Consider the following 17,173-nt stretch of genomic DNA (forward strand, 5'->3'; position numbering starts at 1 on the left):
CTCTCTTCCCCTCCCCTGCTCTCTCTCTATCTCTCTCCCTCTCAAAATAAATAAACACTAAAAGAAAAAAAAAAAAGAATAAGAAAAAGAAAATCAGAGGCCACCATCCCTGATGAATGTAAATGCAAAATTCCTCAACAGAATATTAGCAAACCAAATTCCACAGCACATTAAAAGGCTTGTGCACCACGATTGATGGGATTTATTTCTGGGACCCACAAATCAATCAACACGATCACCACATTAACAAAATGAAGGATACAAATCGGATCATAGGAAATCTACAAGCATCTGAAAAAAGTCTGACGGTGTGGTTTCAGGCTCTAAATTTCCTTATGAGAATGTGTCAGCATTACTTTTTGTTTTTAATTTTTCTAGGTCAGCACTACAAACAGGTCAAGTAAGATTGAAGGCGTAATTTTAAACAACAGTCTCCCAATGTTTAATCAGTAGATGGACCCTTTGTGAACGTGTGTGGGGGGGACTCTGGGGCGTGCAGGACGCCCCGTCAGCCCACAGTGCGTTCTCTGCCGCAGACCCCACCACGCCCCTGGCCGCCCTCAGAAGGCCACTGATGGCCTCTTCCGGCTGAATCATAAGGCCTTGCCCTGGGGCCTCGTTCCCCTGGGCCCCTCGTCTGCATCACATTTTACCCAGTCTCCCCTTGGAAAAACATGCTTTTTTCTGGCTTGCGGAGAATTCTAGAACCCTGCTTCTCCTCTGTGCTGTCAGTGGTTGGTTGGTTTCTTGCTGGTGGATCTTCTCCGTTTGTCTCCTCTTGCTGAGCAGGGGCAGCAGACGGGGCAGCTCGGAACTCGCCGGAGGCCTCTTCACTGCTTACTCGAAGCTTCGGAAACAATAAGTACCACAAATGGGTTCAAGAAAAGAAAGGCAGCTATTTCCCCACTAACTAATTTCTAAGCATTTCCCCATATTTGTACCATTTAATCTTCCCCATAAGCCTGTGAGGAGGCATTGATCTGATATTTGTTTAGAGGCAGTGGAGGGTCAGAGAGTTTCTTAACGTGTTCGGGGCCAGGTGAGGAGCGCTTCCAAGTCACCTGGCTGACGGGTCAGGGAAGAGCCTGGAGCAGCCACTGACGCTTGGCTAACCTGAGCTGCAAAGCATGAACGAGTGAATACAAAGAATGAATGAATGAATGAATGAATGGATGGATGGATGGGTGGGAAGGAATGGATGGATGGAGCTCATTGGGAGAATTGGGGTCTGACTCATGGGACCGGAGGGCAGCACTTGCGGTCCTCGGGCCCCATGCAGTATGCCCACGGGAAGACCTTCGGTCCCTCCCACGTCCAGGGGTGTCTGTCCCGAGCCCCAGGAGGGGCATTGCACCAGCAGAGCCCTCCGCACGCCCCGAGACCCGGAAGAGGGGAGCCTGGGCCCTGACGCTGGGGCCCCCGTGCTTCAGATGCTGTGTCTCTCACAGCCCGAAGGAAAGAGTCTGTTATAATTTACTCCATTTGGGCAGCTGCTCTTCTCCAGATTTGTCCTTTCTGAACCAGAATCAAGTCTCCTGACCATTAAAAAGGGTGATTAATTTGAAAAGCTTAGAGCTGGACGCACGCAGGGGAGACACGTGGGCGTCTGTGGCCTCCATTGGCTCCATTGGAACATTGGCTCCTGCCGGCCCGCCACATTGAAACGCTGCCTTACTTAGGATAAAGCCCAATCTCCTGTCAGGCGGAGGCACCACTGGCCATTGGCACATCGTCCCCTCCCACCTGACAGCGAGTGGAGGTGAGCGTGGCCGGAGAAAGGAGAGCGCCGTGCCTGCTCCCGCCCGGCCACCGCGGCGCCTTGTCTCAGGTGAGTGGGGACGATGTGCACAGCGCAGAAGGACTGCACGCAGCCGGCGTCCTGTTTTGAGGTGACACAGCCCGCAGGTTGGTGGCAAGGACCTCCCTCAGGAGATGAGGGTGGTAAGGGATGGCACTGTTTTTAAAGCACTCAGACCCGCGTCAGCCCTTCCTCACTGTACTTGCAGGAAATGTTTCCAGTCCCTTTAATACTGACATTCAGAGCCACTGACCCAGGACACAGCCCGTGATGCATCAGATGTCACCGACTGGGGCGCCTGGCCCGCCGACAGGCAGAGTGAGAGAGAGGACCCCTCCCGAGGGAAGAATCGAGGCAGGCGTAGGACAGTCAACCGCTCCATTGAGACTCGCTCCGAAGAAGGAAGAACCCCAGTTCGTTCTGGCCCGCCCACCCACGCTTCTCCTGGACTGTTCTTCTAGAATGTTCCTGCACTTCTTTCCCACTGAGCACCTGGGCAAGCGCTTTCCCCTGGCATGCTGTCAGTGGAGGTGGACCTGGAAGAAGTGGTGTGGACAGTCAGAACCCACCCCAGGACACTAATGATACCAGCTGTGGAGCGTCTTGAATTCTCTTCCGAAAGAAATGCTACCCCATCGTCAGGCTCTTTTAGAGGAGGTCAGGCTGGCCCCCTCCCGGCCGGGAAGGGGGGGTGGCCGCCACAGTCGGCATTGCGCCCTGTCGCTCACCCAGTATGTCAAGGGGACAGTTACAAACCAGTAACTGTTACAAGGTGACAGGTCCACTGACACCCGGCCTGTCCTTCTCTCCTCGTGGGTGCAGGCAGCCATACACCTGGAGCCCCTCTGAGCCTGGGATACTGGGATACGGAGTGTGTGTTTGTGTGTGTATGCACACGTGTGCTTGTGTGTGCTTGTGTGCACATGCATGCTTGTGTGTGTACAGGTGTGCATGCCTGTGTGCAGCTTGTGTGTGCGGGCTTGATGTGTGCACATGTGTGTATGCTTGTGTGGACACACACTTGCATGTGCATACTTGTGTGTGCACACATGTGTCTGCTTGTGAGTATATACACATGCTTGTGCACGTGTGTATGCTTGTGTGTGCACGCTTATATGTGCAGCCTCTGTGTGCACGTGCTTGTGTTTGCACACACACTGCAGTAATACAGAAGCTTGGTGTGGAAGAAGTCTCTGGTCCCTCTGCAAGGATGTGTCCTTCAAGCCAGGTAAGTCAGGCGGCAGCATCCGGCCTGGCACGGACACAGACGGCCACGTTGCAGCCACAGCTGGTGGCAACAGAGCCGCTGGGCCGCTGGTGAGCCCTGGCCGCCCGCCCCCCGCCTCGGGAACGCTTGGCTCTCTCCTCTGGCTGCCGACCCAGCCCAGGAGGGACGTGAGCATCTCGGGAGCTGACTAACCGCCTAACGCAGTGTGCATATGCTCTCCTTGGCTGGCACGGCCACCGGCCGGTCCCGGGTTTGACCTGGTTAGAAGCGGAGGTCGGGCACTCCAAGGTTGCTCACACGCAGACACCACTTTTGCTACTCGGTCTAACTTGAGTATCTGTTCAGTTTCAAAAATGGTTAATTTTGTCACATTGGCTCCTGGCACGACTGGCTAGGTCTTCAGATGGAGTCTTTATCTTGACTTCTTCTTCTTTAAACTAATTAAGCTTATCATATATTAAGAGTAGACACTTGGTAAAAGTTAAAATAACTGGCCCAGTGACACCTAAAGAGCCTGAACTATTCTACTGTTCGGGTAATTTTTCTTCAATAAGGCACTGGAAACAAGGGGCTCATCTCCTCCAGGCTATTTTATCAATAAGGAAACAAGAAGCAGGGACGTCTGGGTGGCTCGGTCAGTTAAGCGTCTGACTCTGGATTGAGGCTCAGGTCATGATCTCACGGTCCGTGAGTTTGAGCCCTGAGCCTGGCTCTGCGCTGACAGTACAGAGCTTGTAGGTTCCCTGTCTCTGCCCCCACACCCCCACTTGCTCTCTCTCCATCGCTCTCTCAAAACAGTAAATACACAGTTTCTTTAAAAAAGAAACTAACACAAAGGTCTTAAAAATGGATAAAAGAACATTTACTACCAGGCAACGGATAGAAATCCAAGTTCTCATGCTCAAACAGGAAGAAATATATTGGTTTACAAATCTGTGAAGATGAGAGATCCTCCTTCAGGCATGACTGGATTCAGGCGTCCTCACAACACCCAGTTAGGTCCCCACTCCGAGCTACTAGTCTCTGACGGTGCTTGTGATTTGGATTTAATCCCCCTCTGCTACAATCACAGTCAATCCACATGGCAGGAAAAAAATATTTAAAAGCCAAATTTCCTGCAACTCATCACAAAATAAGAGAAAGCCGCGCGTCGCCCTGAAGGGTGGAAGGCTTCGAGGGAAGTCTGGCCGGGTTGGGGTCATATGAACACTCTGAGTCAGTGGTCTGCCTGGGGGCGTGGCCTGTCCTGCCCCCTCCAGCTCCTCAGGTAAGGAGGCGAGCACGGAAGATTCCAGCTTCCCTGGGATTTTGAGGAGTAACTTGTGGGGGTGCTTTCTCTTTATGCCCCCCCGCCCCCGCCCATACCCCTGGCAAACAAAACTGCCTGTGTGCAATGCAGGCAGAAACAGGCAGTTCTCAGGTCAAAAGTGTCACAAACTAAAACTGAAAGAAGTAATTAAATACATTCACCGATTGGAGTTACCACACTGATAATATCCGCTGTTGAACAGAACGTGGGGAAGTTGGTGGCATGAAAGCACACTGAGGTATCGCTTCTGGAGACCAAATATCTACCAGTTCTTTAATTTTTTAGAAATGTTTGTTTGTTTTGGGGGGGGAGGGGCAGAGAGCGAGGGAGACCCAGAATCTGAAGCAGCTCCAGGCCTTGAGCCGTCAGCACAGAGCCCCAGGCGGGACTCGAACTCACGAACTGTGAGATCATGACCTGAGCCGACGTCGGGTGCTTAACCTGGGCCACCCGGGCGCCCCTAATTCTTTAAATGAGTATATACTTGAACTCAGAAATGCTACACCTCAGAATTTACTCTTCTACAGATGGACACTCACAAGTGTGGAAAAATATAGGCACTGTATTACTGGAAAATTTTTAAACAGAAGTAAACATAGAAATGTCCATCCACTGACGTCACGTTAAATGACTTGTGGTCATACCCACAATGAAGTCGTGAAAAGAACAAGTTGATTCTTCTGTTACTGACGTGGAAATATTCACAAGATGTATTATACATGATCATGTTGCTTATTAATATGCAAGAAGTCATCTAATTTGTGCTTCTCTACTTTCAGAAATCTGTGTGTGTGTGCGAGAGAGACAGACAGAAAGGCAGACAGAGACTGTGAGGAACACGGACAGTGAATGCAGGCCCATCGTCTATTTGACTAAAACTAATCCTGGAGTGTAGAGTTTCCATTGCTTTCTCCTCTTCACTATTTTCAAAAGTCTTTTGGATACTTGTGAAAACACACACACGTGCACACGTCTACTGTCAGCGTTGCCACGGTGCAACCATGGGAACAGGGCCATTTAGCTCCTACTACAGGTGCGTGAGAACACGGGGCCCTTTCCCTCTCCAGGAGGCTGACCATTATAACCAAGGGCAAAGTCTTTAATGACGTGGGCGTCGCTGTGCTAATGCACCTGATCACACGTTAGTGCTGCTCGGCTGTGCCCGCAGGACCCTCCCCTTCTAGAGAAATTTAAACTGCATTATCAAGGAATGATTGACACGGAATGAGCCACACACTCTTACGGTGTACAGTTTGATCAGGCTCTACATAGGTATACACTTGCAAAGCCGTACAACCATACAGAAAATTATTCACAACCCTCCCAAGTTTCCTTTCCCTCCCTCCTGCGCCACTCCCCCCTCCCAGGCCCCATCAACCATGTACTCGGCTTCTGTCAGGTTAGGTGAAATTGCATCTTTTAAGTTTTATATAAATGGGGTCTTTCTGTCTGGAGGCTTTCACTCGGCCTAATTATCTAGAGCCACGACCACGTCGCACGTATCAGCAGCTCACACCTTCTCGTTGCCCAGTCCTCTGCTGTCTGGCTGTGCACATGTGAGTGTGCGCTGATTGGTATCCGGATTAGTCCAGGTTTGGGCTATTCCAGATAAAGTTACTACAGACATTCATGTGCATGACATCTATTTATCCCTTGGAATAATACTAGGAATAGAATGCCAGCTCATGGGGGCGCCTGGGTGGCTCAGTCGGTTGAGTGTCTGACTTCGGCTCAGGTCATGATCTCACGGTTCGTGGGTTCGAGCCCCGCATCGGGCTCTGTGCTGACAGCCAGCTCAGAGCCTGGAGCCTGCTTCACATTCTGTATCTCCCTCTCTCTCTGACCCTTTCGTGCTCACACTGCCTCTCTTTCTCTCTCAAAAATAAATAAAACATTAAAAATTAAAAAAAAATAAAAACATGCCAGCTCATGTATGTGGTAGGTGTGCGCTTGACTTTTTAAGAAACTGACAGACTGTTTCCCTAAGTGACTGCACCATTTCACATGCCTTCCAGGAGCACCTGAAGGTTCCGGGTCCTCCACTCCCTCACCCACACTTGGTGCGATCAGTTTAATTTTGCACCTTCTGATAGGTGTGTCGTGGTTTATGTTGTGGGAGGTGTGTTTTTAGCTGGAATTTGTGGTTATGCAAACGGGGATCATTTGTGAAAATACAGTGTCTCAGACACTTCAGTGAAACCATCCAAATAGCTACTGTGTTTTCTCTATCACAGAATTCCATAATTCTGTTGGAAAGAGCTATAAAGTTTGTAGGACATGTGTTTCCTACAATTTTCTTTGTTCATTTTATTTTAGATCATGCTTTAAGCGTTGTGTTACATTTCCCGTTGTTCCATGAGTAGAATTCTGTTTCAATAAAATTGATAAGAAATAAAACATTGCAATATGTATATTTAAAGTTTATTACAATGCACAAAATTTATATTTAACCTCCATTAAAGTAGCTGCCGTTAGATTTCCAAAGATGCTAGCACCGAATTTCTTATGTCAGGGAATTTGCAATGAATTGAATGCATGTTTGGGGAAAATGCTGCACAGTCCAAATTGCAAGTATCTGGAAATGGAGTATTTATTCCTGCTGTACTACTAGGTGTGCACACACATGCATGCACACATGGGCGCACACACTCACACACACACAGACACACACAGTTTAATGGAGAGCCTGGCGCCCTCGGCTGAGTGGGGGGAAGGGGGCTTTCCCAGGACACTGGGGGCAGTTGACAGAGGCCAAGAGGCAGGTCTAGGTGTGTCTGTTTGCAAAGCCTGTGTCTACACAGTGAGTAGACAGCGTCCTCTCTGCCCAGCCGGGGAGCCGGGGACTGAGGTCAGCACTCGGACCCAGGAGTAGCTGCTGACGGCAGGCCGGTCACGCTGAGTCGCCACCCACAGGGCCCACGCTGTGCTGCGTGGAGGGACAGCCCAGCTCCGGGCCTGGGCGAGGACTCGGTGCTCAGGGCACAAGGAAGTCGGCCTACTGCCCTCGCCCTTCTCACTCTGTTCAAGCAGTAAGTTCTCGCTGCCTTCCCTCCGCCCTAAAGTGCACCTTGCCCTTGATAGCACGCTCCCGCGGAAACTTGGAAATCACAGGGGATAAGGAGCTCCCACTTTGGAGGCTGAAAAGGCCTGTTGTTTGGGGACAAAGAGGCTGGGCCAACAGGCCAGAGAGCGGAGGCGTGAGTCGCTCGCCGACACACACGCATCGCGGGCTGGGCGGCTGCTAACCCGAGACCCCGGGACCAGGCTGCCGAGGTACCTGATGTCTGGGATGAAGATCTGCAACGCAGACTTCCAGCAAATGGTTCAGAAATTGATCGGCCTGAACTTTCCAGAAGCACACGCTCTGCCTGATGCATCTCCTCCACACGCAGGGGTGACCCCCTGTAAGGCCCAGGGCTCCTCTCTCCGGCTTGCCAATCGCACTCCCGCACCCCTGCTGTCTGCTGCCTCGGGGCGAGGCGGGCGCCTGAGCTCTTGCGGCCGCGGAGGCCCCGTGCGCAGACTGAGAGGACGGAGGGAGACGGGCATCCAAGCGTCCGCCCTGAGTCCCACACTCAGCAGGTGCACGCGGGAGGGGGGCAGGAAATCGCCACCACCACGTTTTGAAAAACCTCTGCATATGAACAATATTTCACATTAGCCTGTTTCTTAAAGGTGTTAATAAAAACAACCAAAATGGGACCTCTATTCATCAGAATGGCTGATGAAGGACCGTGTCTGATGTGAAACACGTGCCCATGGCAGAGATGGCGCACACGTACCTGGTGTTCACAGACGGAGATGGCGCACACGTACGTGGTGCTCACAGACGGAGATGGTGCACACGTACGTGGTGCTCACAGACACAGGTGGTCTTGCTTTGGGGGCTGCTGGGGAAGGCTGGCTGCCTGGGGANGGCCCTCAGCCCCTCGGCCCTCAGCCCCTCGGCCCACCAGAGCACGTGGCAGGACACAGCCCAGAGCAAGAGCCAGCACCATCTTTGTGTTCACAAGGGAACTGCCTCCACCTTTCTCTCGTGCAAGTTGGGGTTTCTCTACCTCCCTTGCTGGATGCTCAGGTACTGTTGCCAGCACTGTGGACACTGATGGGTTATCTTAGCTGCAGGGACACATAAAACCTGTGTCCCCTGATCTCCTGAGGATTTGCTTTGTCCAGCTGATCGCCTTCCGCCATATTTCCTTGCTGTCACTGCAGTAATGACCACACCACTGGCGAGGACCATGGTCAGCGCGCTGGTGGCTGGGGAGGGAGCCCGCGGGCCGGCTGACCTGTGGACAGACATCTGGGTCGTGAATGGTAGTGTTCTTCCGTGTAAGTAGTGCCTGATGGCAGTGTTCTTCGGGTGTAAGTAATGCCTACTGGGAGATTCTTCGGGTGTAAGAAGTGCCGGGTGGGAGTTTCTTCAGATGTAAGTACTGCTGATGGGAATGTTCTTCGGGTGTAAGTAGTGCTGATGGGAGTTTCTCTTTGGGTGTAAGTAGGGCCTGAAGGGGATTTCTCCAGGTGTAGGTAGTGCCTGACACCCGATGGCATTTCTGTGTCCAGAATCACCTTTGAAAACTCGTGGCTTGGTGGCGCACACAGGCCAGAAGCATCACGGGCCCCTGGGTGGGATGGTGTGTGAGGGGCCATGAGCACAGCTCCCCAGGCTCCGTGAAGACTCCCTGGAGGGCTTGCCTGGACTCCTCTGCGTTCAACAAAATCAGGCTGCAATTGAGAGCATTTTCCTTTTCTGACCTGAGTCTTCCTTCTGGGTCACCGACCTGGGACCGTGGGCACGGTGCTGCCCAGCAGGCTCTGCCCAACGGAGCAAGTCTCTCCCCCCACGGGACCCTCCTCACCTAACTGCAAAGCCACCAGTTTTCCCCCAGCCACCCTCCTGAGAAAAAGGTCCTCGTGCTCAGGCTCCCGACGGCTGCCTGCAGGGTGGGGCCTGGGGGCCTGTGCCCGCTCTCCCCAGGCCAGCTCCGGCGCGGGGTCCTGGCCACAGTATGGTGCCCAGACCGGACCGGTAAAGGGGGCCGTGCGGAGAGCACGGGAGCCGGGAACGTGCGCAGCCTCACGGCAGGCGACTGTGGCCGGGGGACTGGCGGTGAGGGGTGCGTGCAGGGCTCACTGTCCTCTTCCACGGAAGGCTCAGGACGCGGTGACCACACACCCTCTGGTGGGCGAGGACAGCGCCCCAGTGTCCCGTCAGTGCTGACCGTCACCCTGTGTCTGCTCCGCTGGATGGGTTTCTGCCGCCGTTGCAGCGACCCCGTTACCTCCCGGGTACAGACCCACCGTCCCCGGCCTCCCTGCCTCCCGGCCTCTCTTCCACCCCTCGGCGTATGGCACTGCTTCTTGCTCAGGCGGCCCCTAGTCCCTACAAGGGCCCATCGAAGCACTGAGGTTTTGGACCCCGTCTGTGTTCCGCCACTTCGCCCATGTTTCTCTGTCAGCTGAGGCACGTTTTCTCTCTGGTGTATTTGCAAAACGCCCCTTTGATACCTTCGCCCCATTTTCTTGAGATGAACTGCTCTGCTGTGTGCGCCCCCGTGAGGGCCTGGGGGGGATGTTCCCCTGCAGAGCGGGTGGGAGGCCCACGCGAGGCCTCTGACGGTTTGCCCTTGCTCTCTCCATCTGCGCAGGTCAGCTGACCAGGCGTGCGGGACCCTCTAAGGGTTACTGGCCTTTAAAAATGTTTTTTAATGTTTGTTTATCTTTGAGGGAGAGAGAGAGACAGTATGAACAGGGGAGGGTCAGAGAGAGAGGGAGACACAGAATCCAAAGCAGGGTCCAGGCTCCGAGCTGTCAGCACAGAGCCCAATGTGGGGCTCGAACCCACAAACTGTGAGATCATGACCTGAGCCGAAGTCGGATGCTCAACTGACTGAGCCAAATTGAGCGTCCTTCCCCAAATTCATTTATGAATTTAAATCTCTGTGTTCGATGTCACAGATTTGCCCTCTCTTTCCCGTGGCACTTGTCCACCGGTGAGCCCGGACGCAGTCCTCGAGACAGCCCCCTCCGCAGGGCACCGCAGGCTTTTCCGAGGTAAAGAATTTGCTGCGGGACGAGGCGGGTGTGCGGGGGAGGTCCTGCTGCAGCCATTTTTATTAGGTTCCTTTTTCCTAAGGAGCCGCCGATAAGATTTCTGGGTGTCATGTCTCTATGCCCGCAAGCCCGGGAGCTTACTGCACGGGTTTGCACATCGTGGTGATTCTCAGGAACACATGTGCTGCCCCAAAGGCCACTCTCCCCCGCACAGAGCACCCAGCCTCTCTGCCCCCCGCAGAGCCCCGCACAGGCCACGGGAAAGGAGGCTGCATGGAAGCAGGTCACGGTATCTGCGAAGCCCTCACACCACCAGCCTGGTTTCCTCAGGGTCTTCATGACCCCGTAAGAGAGTGACAGGCGCAGTGATTTATATTCCTCTTCTTTCCGAGGCAAGTTCATGGTGCGAATAACGTAGGGCACATTGAGAGCAGGGGCAGGGGGCCGGCGGGTCTGGCATCCGCACATCTCTGGTTAGGGTAGAGCCTGACTGCCTTCCCCACACACACCCCGCAAACGCCCTGCCAGGCTTGCCTCAGTCAGGCCTGGGGTCTGGGTCTGTGCGGCGCAGGGGTGCGGTTCCTCGTAGACAGAGAACCTTGTAGAATCCATGAGACCTCAGATCCAGCAGCAGACATGAGACGTCCTGAGCACCCACTCCAGTTGTGTGCCGGGACAGGGTGTGCAGGGAGGGCAGGCAGGGGGAGGGTGTGCAGGGGAGGGTGTGCAGGCAGGGTGTGCAGGGCGGGTGTGCAGGGGGAGGGTGTGCAGGCAGGGGGTGCAGGGGGAGCAGGCCTGCTAACTTTCTGTCTGTCCGTCCCTCTGTCATCAGCTCAGATGTTTAAGAGGTTTTGTAACTTTCCCAAGAAAGACGTCACTCGCTTGCCTGCTGGAAATCCCGCTGAATTCCCAAGGAATCCCTTGGTGGGGACGCCCCTCCCCTTGCCAGCTGGGGGAGTGGAGAGGCAGGGGAGAGGCAGGAAGAGAGGAAAGGAAGGGAAGCCACCCCGGGGTGCAGGGGCATCGGGCAGACAGGACAGGCTGGTCGCCCGCAGGCAGGAGGTGCGCTGGGCGCTTCTGGCCTCGCCGCGCTCCACGGTAGGGAGCCCGCCAAGCAGTCGTGAGGACAGGCGATCTGCACATGTGGCGCCTGCGGTGTAAACACTGAGTTCGCCCAGGGTCTTGAAAGTCGACTTGGGGTCTAATGGCTTCCAGAGGCTTCTGTGCCTGCCTGCGTGCCACCGCCATGGAAGAGGGCGCCCTCCTGACTTGCCAGAGTTTTGCTCAGAGGCGCGGCACACTCGGCCTGGCACACAGTCCACGGACTGCCTCCGGCCCTGGGCACTGGCGCTGGGGAAGCGCCAGGCTCAGGTTCTGGAAGCCCCGGCCACGCCCCACAGCTCGGGCTGAACGCCTGCGGTCTGAGTGTCCGTGCCGCGGGGACAGCCACCCGGACGATCAGAAGCAGTCTCCGTGGACGAGGGCGGCTGGTCGGAAGCCCCTGGTGTTTTGATTCGGGTCTCAGGATGGGAGGCAAGGCAGCCTGGCAAACGCAGGTGCCGGGGAAGCTGCCCCCGCGGGCGGCCCCCTCCCCCCGCCGGCCCCGCCTGGCTGACATTCTCGGGTTGTAAACGGAGGCCTTCGCGTCAAGGGACCACCTAGCGCGAACATCCCTCATCCGTCACGACGGGTAACAAACTCATTCAGCCAGAGCTGCTCCGGGATCCCCTCTGGGAGAAGCACGCGCTGACATGTGGCCACACGCGTGTGGACGCGGGAGGGGACCCCGGGAGGGGCAGGTCTTTCAGACGCCCTGGGGCCGACAGCACACGGGAGCGAGTGAGAAGTGCTCAGCAAACAGGGACGCCCGTAGGTCATCTAAGAGCTGCGAAGCCCGAAGAGGGAGAGGGAGGCGGCAGCAGACAACACTCAGCGGCCCCTCCGGACCTTCGCCACAGCGTCACCTGTCCGGAGCCTGTGGCAGGAGGTCTGCTTTGGCTGGGAGCACACAGGACCTCGGGGTCCACGGAACTCGAGAGCCAGGGTCCAGACAGAGCATCTGAGACCGCGTCCTTTACTCCACGTGTCACCGGGCTGGTGTGGCGACTATTTCCATTGTGTTCGATAGAACAGTCCGCATCATGAGGGCTAAACAGAGCGCAGGCCCGCCCCCTGCAGAAGGGTCCCAGGGACAGGACTGGGCGTGGGCGGCAGCCTCGAGGGGCGGGGACACGGCCCTCCTGTCCGCTGCTCCCCTGTGCACGTGCTCCGGGGCCCCAGACGGCAGCCTGTTGCGCTCACTTTCTAGAAGGTAGTGAGGAGGAGAGGGGAGCAGCGCACCAGCCACAGCCCCTGGGCTTGCCCGGCGTCAGGACGGACCTCACTGCACACGCGCTGAGGGAGGCAGTCCTCTCACTAGGGGCCATGTGTTTACTGAACACATAGCTTCACAGGAAGCTTTGCGTGACACTAAAGACTAGAAAACAGCATCGAATGTATGCATACAGTTTCCAGGCTTCGTGTTCAAGTCTTGCCTGCAGCTAAAATGTCTGGATAATATTCGTCCGTATGAGAAACAAAGCCCTGCCCCGATACAGAAGAGGGGACAGTCCTGGAACCCGACGAGACCACTTCTGCTACAAGAGACCCGTATCATGGGGTCGTGAGAAGGCATCTGCTATCAGCAACGTGTGTGAGTTCTCGCTCGGCCTCTCAGCAGCTCTGACCCTGGAAGGTCACTGTCGGTGTAGAAGTCAGCCTCAGCGTCCTGGGCTGTCAAATGNATATCATGGGGTCGTGAGAAGGCATCTGCTATCAGCAACGTGTGAGTTCTCACTCGGCCTCTCAGCAGCTCTGACCCTGGAAGGTCACTGTCGGTGTAGAAGTCAGCCTCAGCGTCCTGGGCTGTCAAATGAGAACAAAAATAGTCACCTCGAGGTTTCTTATGGGGGTGCAAGTGACGTAACTAGGCCTTTAGCACAGAATCTACTTCATAGCTAGTATTCGACCCCCACTGGCTAAAAACCGCAGCTCCTCTTAATGATCCTGGATTTACGCTCGCTGAGCAAACGCAGTGCAGCGGGGGGTGTGCTAGGTGTGCAGGGCCCCGAGGCAGGGGCTCCAGCGCGCCGGGGAAGCCAGCCCGCACGCGTCGCCTGCCCAGCCACGCCCCTCCCCCAGGTTTCTGCCCTTCCCCAGGCTTCCAGGCCACGCCGCCCGCAGGGACCTCCTCCCCGGCCTCACAGCTCCGGCACGTGTCCACGCGGCCCCTCGGCTGCAGGGTCTGTCTCCACTGGACTCTGAACTCTCTGGGGCAGAGAGGGCCAGACCCTCGGGTAGATCTGTTTCCCCAAATGCAAACCCAGGGCGCCTGCCTGGGTGTCAGCTCATAACTGAAGGAGGGGAGCGTCTTCACTGACCCCGGCACGAAGCCCCATCATTAGCAGGGAGCCACGCTCTGACTTTTGTGACCACATTTTCACTTCAGTCCCATCCATCCCTCCCCATGGGTCGTCCTTTCCCCAGAAGCAGCCCGACGCTCCCTGGGTTCCTCCAGCACATCGTGCTTTCCGAGAGTCCACTCCTGCCCTGCCCGGGCCCCTGCAAGGGGCACCACTTCCAAGGGAGAGGGGGAGCCCAGTGCCCTGGCACGTGACGGGGGAGGCACACCCGCCCTGGGCCGCCCGTCCTGAGTGCGGCGTGCACGGCCCACGCCTCTCCCTGACTGGCCTGGCGCTGCTGTGCGCCGCGTGCTGCGGCCCCTGTGCGGGCCCACGGCCTGTACACCCTGCCCCACGGGAGGGGGAGGGTCCCCATGGTGCCGGGGAGGCCCTGACCCCAGGGGGAAGGGCAGGGGCCCCGGCTGGACAATCCGCAGCCTCTTCCGGAAGAGGAAGGACAGGGCAGGCCCCTCCCCCCAGGACAAAGCTGATGGTGGAGTCAGACGGTCACCACCCCAAACCCCGGGTGCCCCAGAACTTCAGCGGACCTAGGGAGCCCCTGGGTGTGAGGAGGGTCCAGGCCAGAAGGTGGCTCCTCCGTGGGGCTCATTCCTCCAAGAGGCCACGGCCACCTCCTGCCCCACCTGGCTGCTCCGGGCCACGGCAGACGCCTGCGCTGGCCTCCCCTCCCCCAGGCGCCGGCAGCAGCACGTCCCGGACGTGAACAGCGTTTGGGAACTTGAACAGCATTTGGAGAAGCTCGGCTGAAAGCTAACTTAGGGACACAGAACCCGGACCCGCCCTTCCCTCACTCTGCCCTGAGAAGGCCTGGACATCGAAACACACATTGTGCTGTAGCTTGAAGACCAGGCTCTTTGCACTGTCGAGGGGACCCGGCCACCAAGTCTACTTAGCCATCATCTGTGGGTCACCGGTGCGTGGAAACTTCACGTTTGAATACAGGGACAGGAGACACCTGTCAGAAGAGATCTATACGATGGAATATTCCATGGCAACGAGAAAGAATGACATCTGGCCTGTGTAGCAACACGGATGGACCTTGAGGGTGTTATGCTGAGCGAAATAAGTCAGGCAGAGAAGGACAAATATCATATGTTTGCACGTATAGGAGGATTAGGAGGAACTTGACGGAGGAACAAGGGGGAGAAGAAGGGCAGAAATGGTGGGGGAAAGGGAGAGAGGCAAACCATGAGAGACTCTTGAATGCTGACAAAAACTGAGGACTGATGGATGTGGGGGGAGGGGGGATGGGCATGGAGGAGGACACTTGTGGGGATGAGCACTGAGTGTTATGTGGAAACTAATTTGACAATAAACTGTAAAAAAAAAAAAAAAGAAGAGATTGTCCTGTGTCTCCGAGGCAACTCAGCATTTTCTCTCCTGGAGAAGGAAACGTCCGCAGGGAGATGCCTGCCGTAGGCCTGGGCCTGGCTCGGCTGAGAGAGAGAGGGAGGGAGGGAGAGGGAGGGAGGGAGGGAGGCGGNAGGTCCAGAAACGTGAGGCCTGACCTGGCCGGGTTTGCCCCGATGCTGCTGGCCTCTGAGGTCAGAAGGCAAGCAGAAGCCTTTACCGACTGGGAGGTGGATTGGGCTCGCGGCTGAGATGGGGCCAGACTCCTGCGGCCCAGGTTGTATTTCCTGCCTCTGCCACCTGGGGAGGCTTCTGTGACCTCCCCGTGCCCCCTGCACTACTCTACACAATGAAGGTGACAATAGCCTCTCTCTGGGATTAAGTGGGTGAATCCGCATTACCGCTCAGAGGTAGGCCAGGCCCTCGGGAACTGCTTGAGAAGCCCTAGTAATGATTAATGCGCGAGGCGGCCAGGGTATGCCTCCGTTGATTTTGGCTTTCGTGCTGCTCTGCACAACCTTGAACTCTGCCTTGAGACTGGGCTGGGCTTCTGTGTATGACTGTGCAGGCCGTGCACTGCACAAGTCCGGATACAGAAACTCGGTTGTGCAGGACGCCCGGGCCAGGATTCTGGCCCACGGGGTCTGTCTGCCCAGCGCCGGGAGCCGGGGCCCGGGGAGGAGCCCTCGGAGCTGGGCTGTGGGCCGGACACTGGGGTCCGAGGCTCCACGCCGCCTGTGATGTGAGCATGTTCTGAAGCGAGAGGGCTGTCACAGAGGACGCTTGAGTCTGCGGCCAAGGACGAGAGGAGAGGGGGCTGGAGATCAGGGTGGGGGGCCGAAGCGGGACCCCCGAGAGCTCCTCCGCTTCGCCTCGGTCTGGTCCAGCAGTAGAAGACAGCACGCGTCGATCCCCAGGACATCACGGAAATCTCTTTCCTGCCTCCCCCCTCTCCCCCCGCCCCCTGCAGGGAGCCTGGGCTCCTGGCTCTGGGAGGCCACACCCAGGTGGCCTCTGGCTGTAGCCAGGCCCCCAGGGCCCCTCCCTGGCACGTGGGCTGTGCAGCCCGGGGAAAACAGCCCAGCGTCCTTTCCGCAGGCCGGGAGGTGGCTCTGCCACCCCCACCCCCACCCCTGCCCACTGAACCGGCCGTCGACTGCAGCTGCGGCCCTCAGCAGAGCCGGCTTGTTCTGTCTCCAGAAAAAGAACGCCGTTGCCACCCGTAGCAAATTAAAATCAAGTGCAAAGCCATTTCCGGGTCAGTTAAGCACAGCGGGTCACTAGCTTTCCGAGGCTCCCGGCACAGGAGACAGATCTGAGCCGGAGCATTTCTGGGCCCTGCGAGTTGCTCAGTGAGAACGACACGCCAGGATTTGGGTGTTTGTGATTTTAGAGTGCTTTGTTACGCAGCGCAGCGCACGCACTGCGGCTCCGCGGAAATTACTCGGGAATGACAAACACGGAGTCACGAGGCCTCCGCCCGAGGTGACACGGCTTCCTTAGTTACCTGCCTCTCGAACTCTAACACGCTCGGGACACTCCTGGGGCCTTGTGAAAATGCAAATTCTGACCCAGCAGAGGCGGGAAGAGCCCCGGGCTCGCGGCTCTAGCCACCTCCCGGCCGGGACTCCGCAAACGCAGGCCTCGCCGTCTGGCGCGCAGAGAGTGGAAAACAGAAAGGCCTTTGCAATTGCAAACACCGGGAAGAGGAAACAAAGGAAACCACGCAGCAGAAACCCGCGTGCCCACACGCCTGGAGTCGTTGCGTCTGGCCCTCGCCGAGAGCGCTGACCGCTGAGGGGTGCGATGCTCGCCATGGGGCCCGCACGGAGGCCCCAGACTCGGGGTCGGCTCTAGGCCTCCTCTGCCTCGTCCTCAAAACCACGGAATCGCCAACTTGTGAAGAAGGAGACTCAGCGCCACCTCTGACCCCGCGCCCCTGCCCCCCCGGCTCCTGCCCTCCACGCCGG

Source organism: Crocuta crocuta, unplaced genomic scaffold (genome assembly GCF_008692635.1).
Source record: "Crocuta crocuta isolate KB4526 unplaced genomic scaffold, BGI_CrCroc_1.0 scaffold129, whole genome shotgun sequence".
NCBI lineage: Eukaryota > Metazoa > Chordata > Mammalia > Carnivora > Hyaenidae > Crocuta > Crocuta crocuta.